The sequence below is a fragment of the Musca vetustissima genome, unplaced genomic scaffold, assembly GCF_032173495.1.
Source record: "Musca vetustissima isolate MV318-11 ecotype Yass unplaced genomic scaffold, APGP_CSIRO_Mvet_v1 utg28214, whole genome shotgun sequence".
Taxonomy (NCBI): domain Eukaryota; kingdom Metazoa; phylum Arthropoda; class Insecta; order Diptera; family Muscidae; genus Musca; species Musca vetustissima.
The window spans coordinates 22013-31173 of record NW_026872464.1 but is presented as its reverse complement, the minus strand read 5'-3'; positions in this window follow the sequence as shown (position 1 = coordinate 31173).

The window sequence follows — 9161 nt, the reverse complement described above, 5'->3', positions numbered from 1 at the left end:
CGGGCCACCTCATGTAATGCGGTCTCCACAGAACTCACAACTCACTTATTTAAGTATTTTGAATGTCCACCTCATAGTAAAATGTATAAAATGTCCGGTCCATCCGTACTTGACGATGCTTTTGATTGTTTGAAATTATTTATTTAGGGAATCGTTTATCATTTCATGAATGTTCTTGTTTTTCTCTTTAATTGAATATTAGTCTTAGTAACCCAAACAAAGAACTTCAAAATACCAGCTCAAGGTACATAGCGAATATTTTAAACATGCTATTTTAAAATTACCGGCTGAGTACTTAAATTCAAACCGGTTCCAAAAAAAAAAAAAAAAAAAAAAAACTAAACGCAATGATTGTTAGAAAAATAACAAACAAACAAAGAAGAAGGGAATTGAAAAAAATTAACGTTTCAATGACTTCTTTTCAAAATGGGAAGAGTTTTCAACAAAGATAAAAGTTTTTTTTCTTTCTTTGGATTGATTTTGAAACAGAAGTACATATCATGGTACAATTATAAAAGGTAACAGCAAATCCCAGCTGATTTGATTCCAACGTAATACTAGTGTCAATATGAATTTGACAAATTATGTTTTTAAAAATCACCCAACAGGAAAATTGGGAACGCATACAATTTGAAATTGTTCTTTATTAAATGTGCTCCCGTTTTCAATTTACTCAATCTGCCTGCTGGGAAAGTTTCAGGAAGCAAATCTTTCTTCAAGGAATAACTCGCTATTCCCAGCATTTTCATATGTGTTATACATATATGTGGCAATTGCACAATTAAAGGAAAGATGTGGACGCGATAGAAATATAAATTTGAAAGATTTTCATTCATGTTTTTCAATTTTTATTTTGAGGATTCGAAAATATTTCATTTTCAAAATAAAAATAATTTGATGATAATTTGTTTGTTTGTTTACATTTTTCTGTCAAATGAGTTGACACTAGTAGAACTTACAACAACAAATTTCCATGTGGTTGTTGTATCGTTTTTTGTACAACAACACTTGCTGTTACCTTCTATTATTATACCATGAGTACATATATAAATTTTGCTATTTATATATAGCTAAAAAATATAACATACGTTTCATATTTATAAAATGTATTTATTATACATTGAATCATTGAATTCGATCAGTAATAATTGATTGAAAAACAAATGAACCGCAACGAACTGTCTCAGTTTTGAAAAGTGCTAGTAACCCTCATTGCAACATGAGAAACGTGTACTTGTTTTTTGTTTCGTTTTTTATTTTTTTTATTAATTTTTTATAAGTAGGTGATCTTGATAATGTGCAAAATGTGTGTATGTGTGCAATCATGTATTTATTATGTCTTTGTTGTTGTTGCATGTGGTTAAAATTTTGTAATTTATTATTGAAACAAAGACTTCCTGACAACTACATATTTAACAAACAATTGCGTGTTTTAGTGAAAAGCGGAAAAATAATTAGGAAATGAAGAAAAACTCTACAGTCGAACTTCAATATAACGTGAGGTAGTACTCACTGAAAACTGAATAAAGAACAAGTAAGGAAATTATTAAAGACGAACTGGGTCGACTATATGATACCCTTCACCACTTTGGAGTATTCTACATATGTGTCCTAACAATTTCGTGTCAATGAAGTGATTTTCTCGAAACTTAACAAACAACATTTTAGGCTCAATTCAGTACACTGTGCCAAATTTCGTGAAAATCGAAAGATATATTGGGGCTTTGGTGCACCATTTACATAAAATCGGACGAAAATATATATGGGAGCTATATCTAAATCTGAACCGATTTTCACTAAACTTGCCAAACATCATTCCAGACTCAAATCAGCAGGCTGTACCAAATTTCGTGCAAATCGAAAGATATATAGGGGCTTTGGTGCACCATTTACATAAAATCGAACGAAATTATATATGGAAGCTATATCTAAATCTGAACCGATTTTCCCCAATTTCAATAGGGTTCGTTCTTGTGCCAAATAAATGAGCTGTGCCATATTTCAACCAATTCGGATCATAAATGCGACCCGTACTTTGTTTATGTTACAAACATATGCACAAAGACATAATAACTTGTACCACACTGTGTTGAAGGGTATACAAACAAGACATTTTGAATGAAATAAATTTGACCTAGTCTAAAATTAGTTTAGAATTTCTAAAAAGCATCCGAACCAAAAAGTAGCTATTTTCAAATTGGTGCTTAAATTCTCTTTTGAAACTTGTGTTTAAATCCTCCTTTTTAACTATATTTAAATGATGATAACTATTTCAAATTCATTAATTATATTTTGAAGAGGTTAATGACTTATGTACAACAACAGATATATACCTCTATGTATATATTAGCATATATAATGTTCAAAAGCTAAAAATCAATATTTTATTCATTTACACAGAGTTGTTGGGTTTGGGGTTGAGTAGAGCTTCTGAACAAAAATAAATTTTGATATTCAGCTGTGGCAATATTTGTTTACGGTTGAGTTGGGTTGTTTTATTTGTGTCCGTCCGTCCAAAATTAAAACAAACAACTCACACACGTTTTATTAAACAAGTCACATCTTTGTAAACTACATATTTTTGATGAAAATGTTCTTCTTCTGTGGCTCTACAGTTATGAAGATTAATCTCTACCACATTTATCGCTTACTGCTGTCTGCCTATTGTTTTAATGGCGGGGGACAGAAATAAAGTTTCACCCATCCCATAAAACAACCCCCCTTGTTCATCCTCAAATATTTCTCACCACCAGAGTCGATAGCGAACTTTGCGAATGCACCGACTTTTCTTTAAAATAAGGCGAGGACTCTCCACCTCCTCATCTGAAGGCCGTCGTTCTGCTTTTCCACTAACCGTAGTATGTTCTCCAGTCCCTTAAAAAGTGGTGGGATCCACCTCGGTATCTCGTGGACCGATACGACTGCCGGTCTGCTACCTTCCCAAAGAGGGTCGCAACTGTTAATTGTCTTCTTAAGGAAGTCTGCAGACTCCTTAGTTCCTTAACAACTTTGACCCCTTTGTATAAGGTGATCTGGCCAAACCGTAGTTTCCGTCGATAAACTTCGTCGGATAGGAAGAGGTCCTTCATATTGCTGTCGACTAGCAACCATTTACATTCGCTGATGATCCCGTCAGGGTCAGCTCGATCCATGTTTGCTAATAGCAGATCATCCAATACCTCCTGTGGATCAGCAGAGTCGCTGGGCGCCGTTGTAGGTTTCTGGGCTACCTGCATCGAGACAGCGAGTTAGGTTTTCACCAAAATGCTCACCGCTATTAGCAGGTTTCTCCTTCGACACTACTACCGACGCGAACGAAACAGAACTTTGTGCAGCTGAAGACTGCGTGGGTCACTTATCAACAGGTTGTTGTTCCTCCGAGGACCTCATTCTCTTCACAGCTATGGGCTGTGATCGAGATTCGGCTCCAGGGGTCACAATAGGCCCAACCGACGCAGGTACCTGCTTCGCGCTCGCTACCTTTGGACCATCCACCATCAACTGCCCAATTGTCACAACCTTGGATATCGGTTTCAATATTTCGGCAGAGGGTGGATTTCCAGAGGGAGGTTGTGCCTTATCAGCCTTCTTGGAGACCTTTTTACGGGCTTTCCGTCGGGCTGACTTCGACAGTCCCTTACCCTCCGTCTTCGTGGATGCTTGTGTCTGAGACGTCTTAGTACTCAGTTTACCCTTGGGAGGTACTGAGGACTTAGACGTCTCAGACACGAGCTTCCTAGACGTACTTGGATCTCCGGCAGTTTTCTCCTCCTTTGATGGTCTTCGCACTAGGTCTAGGATTCCTTTCAATCAAGAAGTCCCTCGCAATATCATTGGAATAGTTCCTGGAGAACTTACGGATGAGTTTGAGGTTCCTCTTAATCAACAGGAACTGCTTTTCCGTGATGGAGTCACTATTCCGTCCGATGTATCGGTTGCAGTAGTTAATCGCTCTCCGGTACATCTTCTTGGCAGCGATCTCCTTGGCGTTGACTTGTCTTGCAATTTCTGGTACAGATGATTCATCCATCTTAACGACGAGTCTTATCAGTCCCAGTCTCCGCTTCGACAGCCAACTGCCTGAGAAGTCTCGCGACATCACTACAGGCCATGGAGTTGGAGTTTGGATCCTCAGAGTTTACACCCCTACTCATCATCTGGGAGAACTCACCTTGCATCGGAGGAGACACTAGGATAGATACCGTGTTCGTCACCATAGTGCTAATCACTGTAGTTTCCATGATGTCTTCCTCGTCTGAAAAGGGTTAGTCGTCCCAGAGTTGATTCGGGATGCTCTCCTGACTACGGTGGAAGGAGCCGGTTTCCTCTAATAAGTTGAGGAGAAGATCCGTCTGCCTCTCCAGGCATTCGTTCACGTCGTCAAGAGTAACAGGATTTGAGGCAAAAAAGAGGTCCAGGGGATTAGCTTGGGTCGTCCACATTTGTGGGGGTTCATTGAAGTCTGACCTTGTAGAGTTCAAAAAATCACATACCATGTTATTTTTGTATTTAGAAGTAGGGAGTTAATAAAATTCGTCTCCATAGAAAGTGATTTTGGTGAGGGATTGAGATCGACCATGGTAAGGACTTGACAACTAAGCCTGAATAAACTTGTTGAGACGCCCAGGTATCAAGGCTCCGTTCTAATACAGTCGGGACCCTGACTGCAAACCATAGAACGCTGACGGGCACGAGGTCGCATGACACCCCAGTATTAGGGGGGTCACTTTAAGAGGAAGTGACCCAGACCTTTGAAATGATTATTTAGGGGCGCCATTCTCGCCTCGTCAGCTCAGGAATCATAGGTCATTTCCTCCGAGACTCTCCCCCTGAGCCCGCTGATTGTTTTTCACAGTTACCTAATGAATAGTATTGGTTTTTTGCTTAAAGTTTATATATAAAAGACAAGAAATATATCGTCTTTGCCTCCTACGTAATATTAACCAAACATGTTTTCTATAGGACCTGTCCGCCCAATTTTTTATTTATAACCATGTCTTTGTTGTTTCTTCAAAAATTCAAGTGTGACAAAGTATTACACCGTCCCCATTAAAAGATTCCCAAAAATTTTTTCTTCACCTCCTCCTCCTCATAGTTGTTGCTTTTCTTCATTGTCGTCGTTATCCCCCCATCGCAGATAGGATACATTTAACTTGATTTATTTATACCCCAAAAGGGAACAAATCAAAATATTCATATCTTATCAAAACAATAACAACAAAAATACATTGTTTCTAAAATCTCTAAAAAAAGAAATTTACGAACGTGCAAAAAGTAATTTTTCCCTTAGTTTATATTTTAACATTTCCGATTTTTTCGAATCAGTTATCATTTACACACTTTGAAGTTCACACAGACTGTTCCACAGTAAAGTGGTTTGGTTTGGTAGTTGGTTGTTTGGTTGTTGTTGTTTTAACTGCTTGCCAGTCAGTAGTTGGTTTGTTGACACTTTTTATTTCATTTCAAAACGTTACATTTAAGATTACAGTTGTGGCTGTTTCTTTTTCGTTTTGTTATGATATTTATTTGAAAAGCATATTTAGTGTTGTTAGTGTTTTTTTTTTTTTTTTGCTTTGTAATGCTGCTTTGCAAATATTGTCTTACTGGTTAAACTTGAAAACTTACATCAGTCATTTACAAATATTTCGTGCTCGTTCGTTCACTGCGCCTGCGTTCGTTTCTCTGGCGCCCAACACTTAAGTGATCTTGAAATATGCATAATTGGAAACTGTATTATATTATTCTTTTTTTTTAAAAATTGTGGTGTTCTCCGATGTTGTTGCGGTTTATTAATATCGATATTACAAAAGTATTTTGTAAATGTATTATTTTGTTAAGAAAAAAGTGTTTCAAGTTATTTTAATAACAAACGATGTGGGTCATTTTATTCTTTGGTAGTAGCGATTTGTTTTTGTTAATTATAAATGGAACGGTTTGCTATATACCCCGGTTACAAATGTAAATTTCATTTGTGAGAACAAGATATTAAGATTGAATATTTATTAAACAAACAAAAACGTGAATGAAAGTGTGATGCAAAATATAAAGGAAAAAATCATCATTTGTTAAATGTCGCATTTACAGACCTCAGCACCCATGTTATGGATGTAATGTGATCTATTTGTGATTATATGCATTCGGTAGAGTGTTGGATAAAAAGTTAACAAGGTCTCCCAGAATGTGAAGAATAGGGATATATAGAGCTCAACTGTTGTTGTCTCCTGGTCAGTTGAATTTATTGACAAACAAACGTTACGTTCTTCATATCTGGTAAAAATATGTATTTTTATACCCTTCACCACTATGTGCTACAGAGTAATATGTATTTGTGCATATGTTTGTAGCAGACAAAAGTAAACACATGGTTCCTTAGGATTTGTCCTTGGGCTATTGAAATCCTATTGAAATTGGTGAGAATCGGTTCAGATTTAGATATAGCGATATAATGTAAATTATGCACCAAAATCCCTCTATATCTTTTGATATGCACGAAATTGGGAATAGCGTAGTGAATTATGTCCAAAATGATGTGTGCAAAGTTTCGTAGCTCCCATATATATTTTCGTTCAATTTCTATATTTTATGATATACACGAAATTTTGCATAGCATACTAAATTGAGTATAGAATGATGTCTGCAAAGTTTCGTGAATATCAGTTCAGATTAAAATATAGCTCCCATATATAGTTTCTTCCGATTTAATGTAAATGGTATACCAAAGTCCCTATATATATTTTGATATGCACGAAATTTGGCATAGACTACTGAATTAGGTCTAGAATGATGTGTGCAAAATTTCGTAAATATCGGTTCAGATTAAGATATAGCTTCCATATATATTTTCGTCCGATTTTATGTAATTGATGCACCAAAGTCCGTCTTTATATTTTGATATGCAAGAAATTTGGCATAGCAGACTAAATTCAGTCTAGAATGATGTGTGCTAAGGATAGTGAAAATCGGTTCAGATTTAGATATAGCTCCCATATATATTTTTGTCCTATTTTATGTAATTGATGCTTCAAAGTCCCTATATACCTTTCGATTTGCACGAAATTTGGCATAGCGTACTGAATTATGTCTAGAATGATGTGTGCAAAGTTTCGTGAAAATCGGTTCAGATTTAAATGTAGCTCCTATATATATTTTCGTTCGATTTCATGTAAATGGTGCAACATAGCCCCTATATATCTTTTGATGTGCACGAAATTGGACATAGCGGACTGAATTATATCCAAAATGATGTGTACTAAGGTTTGTGAAAATCGGTTCAGATTTTGATATAGCTCCTATATATATTTTTGTCCGATTTAATGTAATTTGTGCACTAAATACCCAAAGTTTGGCCAATTGTGTACATATATATATATATATATATATATATTTTTGTCCGATTTAATGTAATTTGTGCACAAAATACCCAAAGTTTGACACAAAATACCCAAAGTTTGTACAATGTACTGAAATTAGTATAGCCTTACGTATGTCTTGAAATCGGTTCAGATTTGCATATAGCTCCTATATATATTTTCGACCGATTTATAGTAAATGGCGCAATAAATACCTATAGCTAGGCCGATTGACACAACGTACTAAGGATAATATAAATTAATCTCTGGCAAGTTTCCTTGAAATCGGTTCAGATTTAGATATAGCATAGCGTCCATATATCATTTCGACATATTCTTGTTAATTGAGATTAAAATTTAAATTAATTTAAAAAATTTAGCATTGATTGCGGGATGGATCCTTGCACATGATTAATGTTAGTCGGTTTACATATAGATAAAGATCACATATTTAAGTTCGTTCAATTTCATGTCAATGTTCCTTCGAAAAGGCGACGCTTGTCCGAAAACATAAGATGTGATTATACCAAAAGTGGTAAAGGTTATCATATAGTCTGGCCAGTCCAACTTTACTACTTTCCTTATTGGTTTTTGGGTGGTTTTAAATCGAGAAACTGAAAGATATTGGAAAGTAATTTCCTTTTTTTAATCTGAAAAATATTTTAGTTAAAAAAGCTAGGATTCCTAAGACCCTATAAAAAATAGTTCTTCTGAAGACCCGTGAAAACAATTTTTGTAACCAAATCTAATCTTTCGAGGGGCTTTGAAAATTACTTTAAGAAATATGCCCTCAGCCTAATTGCTGCTTGGGTACGTACACTTTGATACATCAAGAATGTGCCTCATCGAAATATTGAAAACCATCACCATTTCGAAGGTTTAATCTGATTTCGTTTGGGTTCCTTGTTCGTTAGGTTCAACAATTCTATGTTACTATGGTGATGGGTCAGAATATCCTGCATGTTATCCTGTACACAAGCCAGATTTCTAACATTTCAGAATCGATTATCATTTATTGAAAAATTATAGCAAAATTAAATCTAAAGACTCTGTGGTGAGGCGCCTAGATATATTCTAAAATAACTGTGCCCTCATATCCCCTCAAATAAATCAATTATCCACATGGGGAAAAGTTTCTTATCATAGCTAACAAAAGGAAAATGTGAATTTACTTTTCTTTCGAAATGTCAAATTGATTCAAACCCACCCTAATACCCTTCAAAATAATTTACAATCTGTCCAAACGGCACGCACAAAAAATGGCAATTTTTTTTACAAATTACACGTGTTCACAAATTTCTTTGTAGATTTAAAATCGGGTGTGATGAACCAATCGCGTAACAGTCGTCAGATACATACTTCGTTTTTATCTTATCTGATGAGATTTAGACAAATTGACGTAACATAGCAAATTGGTTGACTGACCCATGGGCTTTGGTTGTATATCAAAAAATGAAAAAGAAAAAGATTTACATATCAATAAAACAAATAAAAAATATATATTTTTTTCCTTAAAATAATTTAAAATCGAGATGTTGCCAGGGAAGATACTTAGAGTGTAGTACTAATTGCAGACCACCGCACTGCACCACATTTTCTGTGTGCGATATTTTTTACTATATATTTTTGCAACAAAAAATAGACATACTTGCTAATTCAACCCATCAACAATGACTTATAAAACGTTTTTTTTTTATTTTATTTTTATATATGTAAATATATTGATTGCCATTGTTTTACTAATGAACATTATCTTTTTTTTTTTGCAGATAAATTCAAAGTGGTTATGGACATTTAAATAAGAAAAAAATT